Source organism: Homalodisca vitripennis, chromosome 4 (genome assembly GCF_021130785.1).
Source record: "Homalodisca vitripennis isolate AUS2020 chromosome 4, UT_GWSS_2.1, whole genome shotgun sequence".
Lineage (NCBI taxonomy): Eukaryota > Metazoa > Arthropoda > Insecta > Hemiptera > Cicadellidae > Homalodisca > Homalodisca vitripennis.
In genome coordinates, this window is record NC_060210.1 from 35,870,384 (window position 1) to 35,888,297 (window position 17,914).

Consider the following 17,914-nt stretch of genomic DNA (forward strand, 5'->3'; position numbering starts at 1 on the left):
TTCTCCTTCTGTAACAGTGAACTATTGTTCAGAATGACTTAAGACTCATAAGATATGAACATAACAAGATTCGTGTTCTTCCTAGCGTTTGAAACATTGTTCATAAATTCAAAGTAGTTTAAGTTGTAATATAAAAAAATATTAATTTTGGTTCTGTTAATTCACTGTTCTTAGTCCTACAAAAATATGAAGTACTTACCCGCGGCTGCGCACGCTATACGTAAGCTATGCCCGTGTATGTGGACTTCAATTGAATTATATTTTCAAGCCCGATGTAGAGTTTGTCTTGTTGCTACGATCAAGAAAATCTGTATATGTTTATAGCCATTGTACACTTACATGTAATTTATTCTAAAATGGTCTAACACTCAAGCTATAAGTTCAACCACAAATCTATCTTAACGATAAATATACATCGTAACTTAGTGCCTTCAAATAGTGTTTGGCAACTTATTATACGAAACTGTCTCGTAATTGCGGTTTATAGTGTGTAGGCGCTTTGGAAACATTTTTTACAGCGCCGCCTGGTAGAATTGTTTACATAAATTATTATACTGTGCAAAATTTCTCCTTAGAAAAATAAATATACATAAAATTTTTTATAATGATCGGTCAGTTTACGACTCTATAAAGGATATATATATATATATATATATATATATATATATATATATATATATATATATATATATCAATTATTACACTTCTTGATATAAAGTTCCTTTAATATTTCGGCTTTTTGCCGTTTTCAAAAAGGTATAATAAGGTATAATACAAAATAACAAAACAGCAACAAAATTTACAAAAGTAAATAAATAAATAAAAACTGACATAAATAAACAAGAATTTTTGAACATGTGATTAACACCAAAGAGAAATAAATAATATCATGAACAGAGAATGAATTTAGAAAAATAATTTAGAAAAAATAATACATAATAAAAACAATTGACTATTTCATCTTTTATTCAGACCAAAGGGTACTTTTGATTTTAATATTAACTGATGTGCCTGTTCTAAATTTTCTAAGTCAATTTTGTTTCTATCTTCGGGTACTTTGCAAATACCTGTCAGTGCATAACATTGTTCAAAATTTTGTTGGTGGCCTAATGCGTGTTGTGAAACCAATTTTTCATCCTGTTTTTTAGACGAACAACGATGATTATTCATTCTTATGTGCAATGGATTTGTTGTCAATCCAACATAATCCATTGCACAATTTTTACATGTTAATTGGTAAAATACATTTTTACTTTTGCAATTAATTTCTCCTCTAATAGGGTAAGTTTTCTTTGTATTACTACTGGTGAAAAAATTGGACGATTTTATAATTTTGCAAGTATTACATCGTTTGTCTTTACAGGGTTGACACTTAAAATTTTTCTTCTTTTCTGAATTTTGAATGTCAGTAGGTGGCAATTTGGGCCGTACCAGAAGATTTTTCAGGTTAGTATTTCTACGAAACACTAGCCTGGGTGGTTTTGAAAATAAGTTTTTAGTAATTGGTGAAGATTCAAGAATTTTGTGTGCCGTTCTTAGAATATTGTTTGTTTTGTATAGACCAGGAAAATATTTTGTTATAAATTTTACGTCATCATTCTTTTGGGTTTTATGAATATTAGAGTGTTTAATTTGATTATTTAGAAATTTTGAAGGATATTTTCTTTTGACAAATGCATTTTCAAGTTTTTCTAGATAATTTTGAAAATCTGCACTATCAGTACATAATTTTTTGGCCCTAACTGACAAACCCTTTGGTACTGATTTTTTGACATGTACAGGATGGCAGCTGTTGAAATGTAGATAATCCATTGTGTTACTGTCTTCAATATGAATTTTTGTTTTGAGACATCCAGATTTAATAAAAACATCTACATCCAAGAATGTTATGATTTCTTTAGAAAATTTCCAGGTAAATTTAAAAATCGAGAATTTGTTTAGATTTTCCAAAAATTCTTTTAAATTTTCAAAGCTTTTATTCCAAATCATAAAAATATCGTCAATGAATCTCAACCATACAAGAGGTTTGTAGGATTGAGAATTCAAAAAATCTTCTTCTAATTTTGCCGTAAATAGATTAGCATACGCAGGTGCCATCTTTTTTTGGGGGTTTTATGAATATTAGTGTTTAATTTGATTATTTATAAATTTTGAAGGATATTTTCTTTTGACAAATGCATTTCCAAGTTTTTCTAGATAATTTTGAAAATCTGCACTATCAGTACATAATTTTTTGGCCCTAACTGACAAACCCTTTGGTACTGATTTTTTGACATGTACAGGATGGCAGCTGTCGAAATGTAGATAATCCATTGTGTTACTGTCTTTAATATGAATTTTTGTTTTGAGACATCCATATATATATATATATATATATATATATATATATATATATATATATATATACTGTTGAACATTAGATTTACAGCAACAGTTTACGACTCTTAAAGGAAATAGAGAAAAACATATATATATATATATATATATATATATATATGTGTGTGTGTGTGTGTGTGTGTGTGTGTGTGTGTGTGTGTGTGTGTGTGTGTGTGTGTGTGTGTGTTTACAGAGTTTACAAAAACCTTTATTTCAAAAATGTACATACATTTACAGAGTCAGGTGCTTGGAAGCACGTGTGACTTATTTACAATATAATGCAATACCTTAGGCTAAATATACATGCAGTTGGCAATTCAAGGTTTTTTTCTTATTATTATGTTTTCTTCCACCATGGTGCACAAATACTATACTCTTACTATCAGTCCATAATATATACTTAATTTACTACTTATAGAATCCAGATTTTAACAAGAACCATCTTACAAAACGAGGTAAAAAAAATTAACAAGCATAAATATATTAAGTTTTAACAAATAAATATATAAATAATAAAATATTAAATATCAAATATCACATTTTTGGCCAGAACACTTTCTATCCCCATGAACAACCCAAAACAGCAAGATCAACAAAAAATATTCAAAATATCAACAAGCATAAATATATAAATAGATTTAAAAATAAATAATTATCAAAACAGCAGTAGAGTATTATAAATTTCAAAAATATTAACAAGCATAAATATATAAATAGATTCAACAAACAAATAATTATCAAAACAGCAACAGAGTATTATAAATTTCAAAAAAACATCAACAAGCATAAATATATAAATAGATTTAAAAATAAATAATTATCAAAACAGCAGTAGAGTATTATAAATTTCAAAAATATTAACAAGCATAAATATATAAATAGATTTAACAAACAAATAATTATCAAACAGTAAATAACAAATATAAAATACCAATGACAAATATAACACAAACAGACGACAACAACATAAAATAGTATGTAAGTATTAATAGAATATATAATTTTCATTACTTTCCGCGACATACATTTTAATCTTCATTTTAAATCTGGGTCTCGAATCAAATATTATGTCATTTCCTAATTTTAAAATACATTTATTTATTATTTTTGGTCCAATATAACAAAATTGTTTTCGAGCGATTTCCTTTCTAAAACATGGGACAAGAACTGACAATATATCCGATGATCTTGTATTGACCCTGTTTTCCCTAATATGATACTTATCTATGTGTTTGTGCATATGAATTGCTGAACACAATACATATAGTTTATTTAAAGTTAATATGTTGTTTTCAAAAAATACATGAGAAACTCTATCAAATTTTTTAAAACTAAAAACATTTCTAATAGCAAATCGTTGTGTCATACGAATTGGTTTTAAAACATTTTCATTACTCCCCCCATAATGGATTATTCCACATACCTTAACAGACCCTCATACCAAGAGAAATAAAGCTTTAATAAATAGTTCGAGGCAAGGAATTCTCTCATATGAAATAGGGCATAGTTTACTTTTCTCAATTTTTTCACTAAATAATTACCATAAGCGTCCCATTTTAACCACCTATCAATAATCAAACCTAGGTATTTAATATTACTAACGATTTCAATTGGTTCACATACACAATTATATTTACAAAGGTGCTTGTGACAATAAAAAGTAAAGTCGTGTTGTAGATCTTCGCAGGTTTTCTCTCTTTCTGAATATACCAAACACTTTGTCTTAGATGTATTTATTAGGAGTTTATAATCTATTAGCCAGTTTGACACAGCTTCCAAATCATTAGAGATCGACAACCTTAAACTAGTCTTACTATACGATGAACATACTAAAGCTGTATCATCTGCATATGCAAAAATCTGAGAATTTAGTTTTAATTTTAATAGTTCATTTATATATATAATAAACAAAAGGGGTCTAAGAACACCTCCCTGTGCCACTCCATACTTCAATTCCATAGCTGCACTAGTATGATTTTCGATTTTTATTACTTGCTTCATATGTTTACAAAATGATTCCAACCAGACCAATGCATTACCCTTAACTCCGTACCCCCTCAGCTGCCTCAACAGTATCTCTATGTCCACAAGGTCAAAAGCTTTACGGAAATCGAGGTAAATTGCAACTGTAAATTTACTTACATCCAGCGACTCAGCAATATATTTTATATGTTTCTCTATAGCAACATCTGTACCTTTATTATGCAAAAACCCAAACTAATTATTAGCTATTATAGAATTGTTTAAGAAATACATTAACAATTGTTGTTTTATAATAGACTCAAAAATCTTTGCTAGAGTGCTAATCACGGATATAGGTCGGTATGACGAGAATTCTTGCGGATTTCCAGATTTATAAATTGGCACAACAGCTGCGACCTTAAAGGCATTGGGAAACACACCCTGCAATAACGATTTTGAGAATATATGATTCAAAATAGGAACAAAAACAGTTATATTTTTCTTTATAGTTATTATATTAATGCAATCCAATCCACAACTTTTCTTGTTCTTCATTTTACTTATTATGTCATAAATACAATTTTCTGTAATATGAAAATCCTCAAAATATGAATCTAATTCACTAAAATTTAGATTATTAAATAAGTCATTGCCAAATGACTCTTCTCTCAATTGGGCCGTTACATTTACAAAATATTGATTAAACTGCTCAGCAACCATTACTTCATTACCCTTCACCTCTGTTACAGCCCCGTTGCATATAACTTTATGTATTTTACTTTTTTCTTTATGCGTGATGCTCTTAACGATTTTCCAATATTTTTTTGTGTTTCCATTACTCCTATCCACCAAAGATGAATAGTGACTCAATTTAGCCTGCTTAACCTGTCTGCACACCAATCTAGATAAAGTAATGTACCGTGTCTTAATAAACAAATTATTTCTATCTTTGGCATATAATTTATATAAATAATTTTTTCTATTTACTAACTGTACCAAATCATCTGTAATCCATGGATTTCGCCTTCTATTACTACTATTAATCTTCTTCAGTCTACAAGATTGATCATAACATGTATTGTAAATATTATAGAAACATTCAACACTTTGATTTACATCAACAGACTCATAAACGCTAGACCAACTCGCAGCAGAAAGCCTATCGCGAAGTTTATTGTAATCCACAACTTTACAAAACATATACTTAGAATAGTTATTTATACTGGGAATATTATTTTTAATACTTATTAAATTGGCATGATGATCAATAATACTTGACTCTACCACTTCACAATCAAAATGTATTGCCTTTGTGCTGCGAATTAGTACATGATCCAAACAAGATACATAATTGTCAACTATTCTGGTAGGTAACTTTACATAATTTATAAAACCATAAGAGGAAAACAAATCAATATATTTAGGTCCAGAGCCTTTTTCTTTAAGAGTAGTGTGTGTGTGTGTGTGTGTGTGTGTGTGTGTGTGTGTGTGTGTGTGTGTGTGTGTGTGTGTGTGTGTGTGTGTGTGTGTGTGTGTGTGTGTGTGTGTACTGTTTAACATTATATTTACAGCAAAGCTAAATAGTAAGATAGGATCTTTAAAGAACATCTCAATATTTTATCCAAGTGGGTTGTAACATAGATTTTGTTTAAATTTCCACTTACTTCAATTTGTAGATTAGAACTATAGATTGCATGCTTCTATTCTTATGAGGACAAATGAAATTCCACCAATGAGGATAATAATTTTCATCTGTAGATAAAGAAACTTAATTTCAATTTGCTCATTAAGGAATAGAGAGCACTCTGTACCTCGTAGATCATAAAAACAATATGGATTATTATTTTTAATTGGTAAGTAAGGAAGATAAATGTTGTGTATTGAAATTATTTCAAATGATACAGAACTATTAGAAGTGAGTTTACCAAACTTATCACGAACGTTAAGTAAATGTTACCAAGTTGTTTGATATGCAATGAGAAGGTGACCCTGTTAACTGCTGAGGCGGATTACCAACAATACAGTTATCTGACACTGCACAGTAACCCAGAAGAGGGCATTGTACAACATCGTAGGGTTGATACCTATTCATAATATTCATAATGGAATTGCAACTGAGATCTCTAATTTTAACAGACCATTGTACACAGTATTATAAAGTTTTATACTTATCACACAGTTTCACTACTTACAAATATTCAATACTGTTGAAAATACCTGATGGTTTTCTATGCCTAAAATAGACCATTATTTTTGGTAATGCAACAAATTACTTATTTTTTATCTCGGAATAAGTTATTAAAAACTGTTAATACATGTCGGTGAGTTTTTAAAACCATAGGAAAAGGTATTAAGTAATAAATTATGAGGATTCGATCAAAGTATAGGTTTTATGCTAAAGTAACTTAGATTTAATTTGAAATAGATTAATGTTTTATTTAATTTTGAGGATGCACTTAATATGTTTAAAGGTTACATAATTTAGATTAAATTAAATGTAGATTAAGTTTTTAATAAAAATGTGGACGGTTGAGCCCGGAAAGCAAATTTTTATTATTTTAATGCAGCATTTGTTATATTACATACAATCACTCCATAGCAGGTCTGTTTGTGTGGTTTTGTTTCCTATGTCACAAATACGTGACACGTCACTATTAACCCTGAGGTGTACCGCAATAAAATGCCATTGGATTATAGAGTAAATCGATGTATTACATGCAAACCACACCATGTTTCACCACCATGTCCAAACCACAAGTTCGTAAAGTCCAACAGGAATATAATCCAGCAGCTCATCTGAATGCTGACATCTGTATTGAAATGTTATAGCTTGTCATAGTACTGAAAGAAATTACAAATCCATACTGCTAGTTTTCTATCTGCCCCTTGATGAAACATGCCCCTTGGATCGTGCTACTAAGTGGGAAATTCTAACATAATAATTATTATAAGACAGTTTGATAATTCTGGCGAGAGGTTTCAAACATACCTTAAATCTTTTGGACATTGAAATTCATCTCATTTCCAGTAACTCACCTTGTGTCACTTCACCGAAACTTGTAATGATACAATTTCTCTAACACCAAAGAGAGCTATAAACCTCTCATTGCACTTAGTCCTAAAGATACTTTTACGCTTGGTCTCGGAGTGACAGGATATTCAAAATTTGTAAGATTAGAATTAGGGGACGCTCCAAGGTCGAGATCATGTGAAGGAAAGGCGGGCATTGTATCTCTGTCATATTGATAGACGGGCAGGCCAACTCTGTTCGAGAATCCAGTCAAAGTGTTAAGGATTAGCACTCCTTCTCCCAGGCTCTAATAATTTTAAGGGTACTTTGCCAGTGATAATTGCGTTTATCGAGCTGAGTTTATCGTTTAATTATTTACTTGTATTATTTCTCTTTTTATAAAATCTTATTGTATTTCCTTTCTAAATCATGCCCCCCACATATTGTATTGTACTGGATATCCTTCGCTAACCTCGGATATTCCAGTAATCTTGTAACTTGATTTTCTCCATACTTGCCTTGTTTCTGTTTTATCTACCGCTCTTTAACTCTTCACTTCCCTTTATGACCCTTATATTATAACTCCCTGATGAGTAGGTTGCCGAAATATGAAGAAGGACTTACCAGATTCTTAACCAGAGGCTACGGAAGAAAATAAAGTTGATGCGGACAAGGTCACGGCTACGAATCCGGGGCAGTCAGAGATCTCAGTAAGGAGAGTCTTCAGAAGATTGACTTGGCCGACTGGAATATATCCCCGAGAATAGAAAAGCAGGCAGGAAAGGCGTAGAAGGCTGAATTACGATAACCTGCTTCTATAACGCTCAAGAAAACGCCAGGAAGATGGAAAGCTCTAAAGGAGTAAAAAGTCCAGGAGCTGACAGAACTTATGAGTATCTACTTGGAACTAGTATAAAAAGTGAAACCTGATGACTCTGGCATATATGTTCAGGCTATGTTGAGGTGTATTGTTGGAGCAGGGAGGGGAATCAATTAACCATCTCTTTAGCCTTCCATGATGCGATCCAATGCGATCAATGCTAGTGAAACCGTCGAAGCCTGGAGCTAATTTTGGCCTTCAGAGTCTTTCAGCATCACCCACACTGAGAAAGACAAATATACTTAGACCAGAGATCTGGTAACCGACGCAGTGAACTTGGAAGTTTCAGTGGGTGGGAGTATAGATTTTCCGTAATGCACGGCAAGGGCCGTCGATGAGGGATCGTGGCTGCTTGACCGAGTAATAATACGAGTGCTTGCCTGGGAGGTTAAGCACGGTTGCTAAGATTTTGGTGATGGAGATGGCCGAAATCGTACTTCTCTCCTGATAGTGGACCGATAACTTCATCCAGTTTTGGGTGGACAAACAGCACTATGAATTATCTTGGCATGACACGATACCAAGCTCACGTTCTTGAACCAGATTTCTAGAGCGTTAAAGGTGATTGCTTCTTTTGACCTATTGATAAACAGTATCGACTGCCCTGTGGAGAGTTGTGGGCGACCGCTCATGAGGGTTCCTTCACTCTGTGCTCCTGTAAGAATGCTAGATGTGGATGTACGTTCTTCTTTAAGAACGCGTACGGCAAAAGATGGCGTCAGTATTGAGAAAGCGAGTGCTGAACACCAACAGAATTAGGAGAAAGCCTAGATATTGACCAATCTTCGAACTGATACTGTAGAAACCCTGTATTGGCCTCAGCTAGCACCCTTCTGAAGTAATACAGAAATCAGTCCTGGGAAGGCTTGGGCCAGTGAATTTTGTTTATGTGCGAGTCTCACTCATCAGCGTATAACAGTAACTATACGCATGTTCCATAGCAATAGTTCCATACGCAATAGCATGTTCCATATCATAAAAAAAACACTCGCTTACATCCAGATTAGCAACTGTATTTAATCCTCACGAATATCCATTAACTATAACAGTAATCATGCGCTGTAGCCTTTTTATTAGTGATATGCCGCTCCTGAACATCTACAGGGTTGTCCATATATAAGTGTCAAACCATTATATCTTAACCTATGTTTACTCCAGCCGACCACTCCTAGGATGTCCATCTCAGATAGTAAGATGGAATTTATTTCTTTATCAGCGTCCTATGGGTAAGTTAACTATCTGTACCTTAATGATTTTAGTATTAAAGGAAGAAAGCTACTGAGATATAGGAGTTCTGAAGAAATAATCTCACTGTTGAAATGATGGTGCCCAAAGACAACGTAGCTCGGAGGTCCCATGCTTCCATATTCAGTGTGAGAAGGGAAGGGCCTAACCTTTAAATAGTGACTGTTTTACTGAACTTTGCAATTTATAGGGAACATATCAATAAAATAATTAGTTTTATAAATATTCCATATTGTTTTGTCAAAATTGTGTATTGTTACGTTTATTAGTTATTGGTTAGACATGCTATTAGAGCTCTACAAGTAAATTAAATGTTACGTTTAGTTTAATCAAGTCAATAATTCTTTGGAATATTGTATTATATATAGGCACAGCAAACATTCTTTCCTTCAAATTTTAAAGAAAATCCATACATGTGAATTTTGGAGAATCATTTTACATAACTTTACGAAAGGTTATTGTATTGACCACTATCGATCCCTCGAATTCAAACCTATGTGTTGGATTACTAAGGCCAAAAACATTTCTAGATGTGAGTAGAATTATTTATAAAAGCACAGACTGCAACTAAAAATGATAATTGTGTGAATAAATGGTAACAAATAAAAACAGGTGTGAGCGTTAAAAATCAAAGGCGTGAAGTTCCTGAAGCAGACTGAATCTGAGTTGTGGTAAAATCAGGATATATTTTTTAACGAATAGTACAATAATATTTTTCTTGTAATATCTAGTACTGTCTGTCACAAAATACATGTGTGTGTTAATCAATTACGTAAAAGCAACAGGACCAATTTTATTAGTAGTTTACATAGTCATAATTAGGATCACTGGTTAAAATATAAGCCTAACATTTTACATTTCTTTGCTTTTACAGTATTAAAGCATAGCGTAAGCATAAGAGTAGGAATACTTTTTACTTTAACCTACTGTGTAAACACTAATAAACACAGAGGTTATCTATGTAATTCAATATGAAATTTCAGCAAAAATGTAACTATAATTTTAATATTAGTTGCTCATTGTTTAATCACCGTTGTAATGCAGTTATCAAAAAACAATTTACAATACATCTTTTGCTACAGATTTAAAGGCTGTAATAAAATCAATCTTAGCCAATTTGACTGAAGCATGCCTTTTATACAAACACAACTATGACACTATAAATATCTTGGACTTGAAAAAACTTTAAGTATGCAGTATTTGCTGATTAGTGTAATGCAGATATTATTGTCAACAGACAACAGACGAAATTTTGTCAAATTTTGTTACTGAAGTAGGTTTCTCAGACCTGAGTACCTGTATAAATTCTTGATGGGGGCATTTACACAAAAACAAATTCCGTTTCGAAATCACATAATGTCCAATTATTTGTTACATGAAAAGTGTATTGAATAAAAAGGACTTCGAAATGCTAAGGTTTCTCAACGCTGTTTAAAATAGTTTAATTTATACTGAAATCGTTCATCATGAAATATTAGAATGAAATTTGAGCTATTTCACGGATATTAATAAAAACTGTAGTCACGTTCTATATTAATGCATTACAGTTCCATAGTTAGATGGTGAAATACGGAGTGCCATACAAGCAGTCCATAGGCAACATATTGTCCTATGATAAATTCTTAAGAAATACTTTTACACAAAATGAAAACACTTATTTATTTTAATAAATTAGTAAAACAAACGAAATTCATAGTATGACACTGTGTAATCGACTTATCGTTATAAATTATAGTTACACATTTAAAAGTGTTTTTAAATACATATGTTTTTAATTAAATTAATTATTTATTATTTCAAAGATTTTCTGGAATTATTTATAATTAATGTTTTTCTAAAATTATTTATAATATAACGTTATTGCGCAATAAATGGTTTTAAACAGTAAGTTGGACACTAACAGCATAGTGAGCCTACAAAGGAATAAAAACAGAGCTGCAGTCCATTACATTTCTTGTGAGCGATTGGCCTCACTTCAAGTGGGCCATTTTATCTCTGGAAACGCCAGGAACTAATCGTCGAAATACATTTCCCTCGAGACTATTCAGTTCTGTATCTTGGCTTACATACCACGCATTTACATAATTATCTCGTTAATTAACACGTTCGTTGAAACATGCAAACATATATTACTGGCAATTTAAACATTTGAAACTACCGTTGATGCGACGTGATTTAACAATTGAAACATTACGCTGAGAGAAAAGTTATAACGTTTATGACAGGATAAATATAAAAATTAAATATTGTAAATAATGTATTGCATATTTTGTTATATAAATTGGGTCATTTAGCTTTCAGGGCAAACTTCTCGCTAATTTGTTTTATAAACTGACATTTTTTGCGTCGTTTAATCTGAACCAATTGAACATTGTCATATATATATATATAATTTTGAGCAAATCCGCTTACAACTTATAGGTAATGAATAAAGTTTAATCCGTCAAACTAGATTAGATGTTATGTGAAAAACTTTTCTACCTTTTCCTTACATTGTGTGAATAAAATATATCAGCTTACAACATAATCTATTAAATATTGAACTACAAAGTTGGCTTTCCCTAGAATAATAGCGGCATGATAATTACTGAAGATATTTGATAGAATTTTAATTTACAAACCCAATACACCATATTTGAATAATTAATAGCTGAGGAAAATATAAATATTCACTGACTATCTTAAGACTTGCTAAACCTAACTTGGCTCCGGATGAAGGTTCAGTTACTAATCAATGCAACGACGTAAAAGGCATTGAAGAGTAAAACAGAAGCCTAATGTATAGGGATGCCTTTGTATTCAAGTCAAAGGCCTTATCATCCAAACACTTCACCTTTCATATGTTTAATTTTTAATATACATCTTATAGTATATATAATATAATATATGTGTATATAATCTAAAGGTGAGATAAATTGATATAAATGGTATTAATTGGTAACCTATGAATAATAAAGTGTTTTTGAATTATTGATTGAAATATTATTTCCAGGCATATTTTAACTGTAAGTTCAATTGATCATAATAAAAATTAGATAGCAGCTTTGATTAATGGCTTCACAGGACAATTCTAGTGTCAGTTGTATGACATACATACCCATGAGCACTTTTCCGTACAATACCACATGTGCAATCAAGGTATTCTATGAGCTACACTACAATGTCAGCAATAATGCAATATCTAACGGCAACGAATTTTAGATCATAGTTATTCCTAAATGATCGCTATGATCAAATGATCTCTATCGCATTGAACACAACATAGGTAATTTTGAAGTGAGGATTAAACAAGGATAAACTATGGGTACTTCCTGTAAGAGCGCAGCAGATCACGTGAAAAAATGACAATCGCGCCTCGACGTGAACTCTAAACTAAGCAACGCTGGCGAAAACGTAACGTCAAGCAAACCAGTGGCCTCAAAAAGAAACGATTAGTCAAATATAGACTAAACGCGAAAACTAGTTCCCTCGAAATCGCGCCTAGCTCGACTTGAGCTCCAAACTAAGGAACGCTGGTATCAACGTACGTCAAGCGACCCAACGCCCTCGAAAAGAATCGATAAGTTAAAAAAAAACATAATTCAAACTCATAGTTACTAATAATAAAATTTAACCCTATTCGTCCACCGATTAGTTTTCTTGCTATATTTTATATGTAAAATAATATTTTTATTAGCGGTTTAAGTACGAAATTTCATATACTGATCGTATCGTTAGTGACTCTGCAACTTCAGGCAAAAGCGTGTATCAAAATGAGTACCAACTACGGCTAAGACTTATGTGCACCTTAGCGAGTCGTATCGTAGGTTGGTTACTACCCGAGTCAGCCAGGTACAGTACAGCGTACTTACATACCCTAGTACCTATGCTGCATACCCTCCGCTGTGAGTCGCTCCAGCCATTTAAGCGATCTCTAGCGGACATATTCTGAACTCCGTGGAGTTTATTACCTGTTTGATTAATAACAATAATTAAAAATTAAAACTAACCAAAGAAAAGTTTTTAACTTGTTAAATATCTGACAAGCCTAAGCAAACATGCCAGTGTATCGAGTATATACCTTGTTATACACAATATATTTACAGAGTAATAGACTCCACTCAGGTAAGCCCATTCTCATCTATGAGTATAATGTAACAAATGTTTATGGTACACTATTTTAAAATTTCAATTATTTGGAAACTTAGCTCGGTTACATAGAATGGTTTAATACTCCACTAGGTTCACTTGGCCTCGATAAGTCTGATGGGAATCCCGGTGTTTATGGCGCCAGGCTCTAAAGCTTCGCTTCCAACTCCCAGTTGTTGCCGCTATCTGCTAGAAACACATAAAGCTTGTTCTCACGAGTGCCTCTTAGCTCAATATGTGCATCCTCAGTTATTAAAAATTGTAAATATAATACTGTATATATATTACAAAAATTAAGTATCAGTGGAGTTTTAACCTTATTAAGAACTAAATATTTTACTTCTCTCCTCAAGACAAATTATAAGAAATTGTAGTTTGAAGACACAGTAAAACAAATTTGCTTTATCTTTTGAAACATCAAATTATTACAAGGACGCTACATTACTAATGTATACTAAATATGACTGCAATTAAATTTATAATTTTTTTTCGTTTACAGATTACTGTATTTTACTTTCCCATTTCAACTATTTTATATATATATATATATATATATATATATATATATATATATATATATATATAATATGTATATAAATGTATTATATAATATATATAAATATATACATATATATATATATAATTATAAATAATAAGGTAGTGTAACTATATTTGCATTGGTAAAGAGAATTCATTTAACTTATAACTGCCTTTGTGATGATTATTTAAGCTTAGTTAAATTATATATTAAATAATTAACCATTTTTACTTGGATCATAAAAACTCTGAAATCTTTTACTTTATAATGTTTTTCGCTCAATAGGATATTTTTGCACACGCAAATTCACTTCACTATGTCTACAGATGTTTCTCGGTCAACACTTGGGATAATCTACATTAGGTACCCAATTTTAATCTTGAAATAATCCTAGGGTAGTTCAAGATAAATAATTTTGAAAATAAAACAATTATTTCATTTTAAATAAATTCCAATATTGGTCTTGTTTTTGTAGAATTTGTGATGGAAGTCAAAATTGCATGAGTACGTATCTCCGGAACTTTGTGTGAAAATTTCTTTTAGTCGAATAACCCTGAGTTTTACAAACTAATAATGATTTAGTTTAAGTAAAAACACTCTTAGAAGTTTTAATGAGATATGTGCCATACAAACATTATTATTGAAAAAGTTAAACATAAAATAAATATAGTGCTGGTATAAATTACGCAACAGTAAAAAAACATATTTTTTATTAAATATAATTGTATCTATGGGTTGTAAACTAAGCATAAAACAAATATTTTCTCGCCACATGAATTTGGGAAATACAGTTACTGGTAAACATAGTTTTAAAATTAGATAATACATTTTTAAATTACGATACCTTAACGCGAGATATATATGCAATTGAGGAAGAAAAGTAGTAATCGGTATCAGGGATTATTTATACTAACGCAAAGTATAGCCAAATAATGTGGTCCACTAAATGCTCTAAGATATTAACAAATTTGTCATTGTTAAAACCTCTTTGTTTGTAAATTATGTTTCTTATTAAATATCGTTTAAACTGTATACATGAAGTATCTTTAAACAATTAAAGTCAGTTACTTGTAAACCATGTTCACACAAATAAAAAAAACAAAAGTTATAAAATAAGGCATTAATTAAAATGTTTCGGTGAAAATCATCCCATAGTCGTCTAATCACAGTTAAACATATTAATAATGTATCCATGAATTATCACTTAAAACGTAATAGTTCATTCCAGAAGATAGCTGCTTAAAATAATTCGATTTTTGTACTTAATGGATTCGGTTATCATCAATTTATTACAAATTAGCAATTCTTTAGTAAGCAGTTTTTATACTCACTTTTAGTGCATTTATTATAGAAATAACTAGCGATAACAATATTGCTGATCACAGAGAGTCTTCTTGATATGGCAGATAATATAAAACTTGTTTATCCAGTCGATGGCTTTTTCACTCTGGCATAAGAGATTGGACAGATGAACCTGACAGTAACAAGCTTGCTAGTAGTGACTAGGTATTCATGGGATCTAAGACTTTAAAAGAATTTAAAAATTAAATTAAAATTATATTTGATTTGGTTATAAGGTAAGGTTAACTGTAATGGTCAAACAAGTAGAATTACTGTCCTTAGTAATGGCCATATTCCTGATTTAAAAGATAAACCAAACCGATAAGTTGTAGGTACCACTAGTTGTGTCGAGACCAAAGAAATTTATTCCTATATCAGTTTAGCTCAGCGTTGCCTGTCGTAGAATACTCTTCATACAAGGTGCCGGTTTTATTTTTAAATAAATACGTCTATTGAACTTCAAGGATATTGAGGAAAACGCAAAAGTCTTACCGATGTAAAGTTTTAACTTAACGACCGCAGTGAACTTGATACGGTTGTAATTATATTCTCACTCGATGAACATTTCCAATGAAAACCCTTTGAAGTTGTCGATTTTACGCACTTGGTGAAGGAAAGATGAGAGGGTTTTCCATATTCCGTATGCCTCTCGAAATATTGTTTTCCAGGACAAAGTTCTTGATGATGCAACGCTTCGTGCCATTACATCCAATTACCATTTAATCAGGGGGATGATCCTTGAATCTTTGTACTGTTACCCAATGAAAACAATCCGTAAAAAAATGAACAACTAAGAAAAGACGTTTAATCCGAAATGTTTTTATAGGACTTTACTACACCATACTTGTTTAAGTGAATAATATATTACTTAGAACTGCACACATGTTAAAACTAAAGCATTAATTTCTTATCATATTAGAGATTAGTTACATTGGGTTACATACTTTATAACACTTAAGGGGGCTGGCCCAGTAAAAAAAAATTTTTTTGAAATTTTTTTTATATTTTTTTAATTTTTTTCTTGTTTATTTACAATTAATTTGATGTAAATATCATGGGCATACGATTTTTTTGGCTGAGTGTAAAAGTAAAACAGGTAAAAGTGTAAACGTACGTCAGACAAGACTTTGTTTTGATTCTATTTTCCAGTCTTTTATACCAACAAGCAGTTGCTTCAAACAGTCTTGGGACTTTTAAACATAAAAACACTATCCCCAAAGCCATCATGCTGGAGATAAAACCAATATTTGTAGACCTAACAATGCCAAACCTCCTCCAAAGATGTCTTATGGGAAAAACACAGAACTCCAACGAAAGTTTCAACAGTATTTTGTGGTCACTGTGTCCTAAAAAAGGATTTGCAGGAAGGGATATTGTGGAAATAGCTGCTCATGAAGCTTCCCTGATATTTAATGAAGGGAATAATGCAAAGTCAAAAGTGCTAGACCACTTGAAAATCAAACCCGGAAAACACTTCAACAGCTGCATGGAGACTTTTGACGTTCGACGAGTGCGCGACGCAAATAAAAGAACTATGTTGGCAAGTCTGGAAGAAAGGAGAGCAAGGAGAAGGCTTAGAATAGAAAAGGAAAGTCAAGACAAGGAAAAGGAAGGTGTTTCTTATGCTGCTGGAGGATTTTAGAGTACCATTTTAGTAAATTTATCAATAAAAATATGTTTGTTTGCGATTTCCCGAAACATTGTTTTTTTCCTATTATTTACATCATAACTCCAAAAGTATTGGAGCAATCTTCACACCAAATTTTCACCACATCTTCATTTTAGCTGTGTAAATGGCTTGAAATAAAATTAAAATGGTGAGTAAAGTATTTCTTATATTCCAAGCCTATTTACCTTCTAAAAAGTCAATTTTTTTTGGTAAAACTTATTTAAAATTCAGTAATTTTTTTATTTGTACATTTTTTTATATATTTTTAGTTCAGGCCAAGAAACTATTGCCTAGGAACAAGATACATTTTATTTTGTGAAATTATCTCATAAGGTAGATTATTTATCATGTTAAAACCATTAGACTAAAGATTTTTTTTGCAAAAAAACAAAAATTAAAAAAAAATAATAAATTTTATATTTACAATTTTGTTTTTTCTTAAGTGTGTATAAAAAGTCTATTTTGACTTAACCTGAAAGTTTCAAACAAATTGGGCAATATTTGACTGAATACAAAATTGTTTTCCAAAACCATGCAAACGTGATTGCGATACTGGGCCAGCCCCCTTAAAGATGTTTAAACCAACATTAAAACCTATCTATCTTTATGAATTGCCACTTATTTATTACTGCAATTTTTTAATTATTCATAACTATTCTTATTTCAGACAGCATGACATGTTTATTTGACTTGTTTATTCCACATTAGGTCCTACAAGCATCTATATCAATCATTACTACTCGCATAAATGATGAAAGATAATTC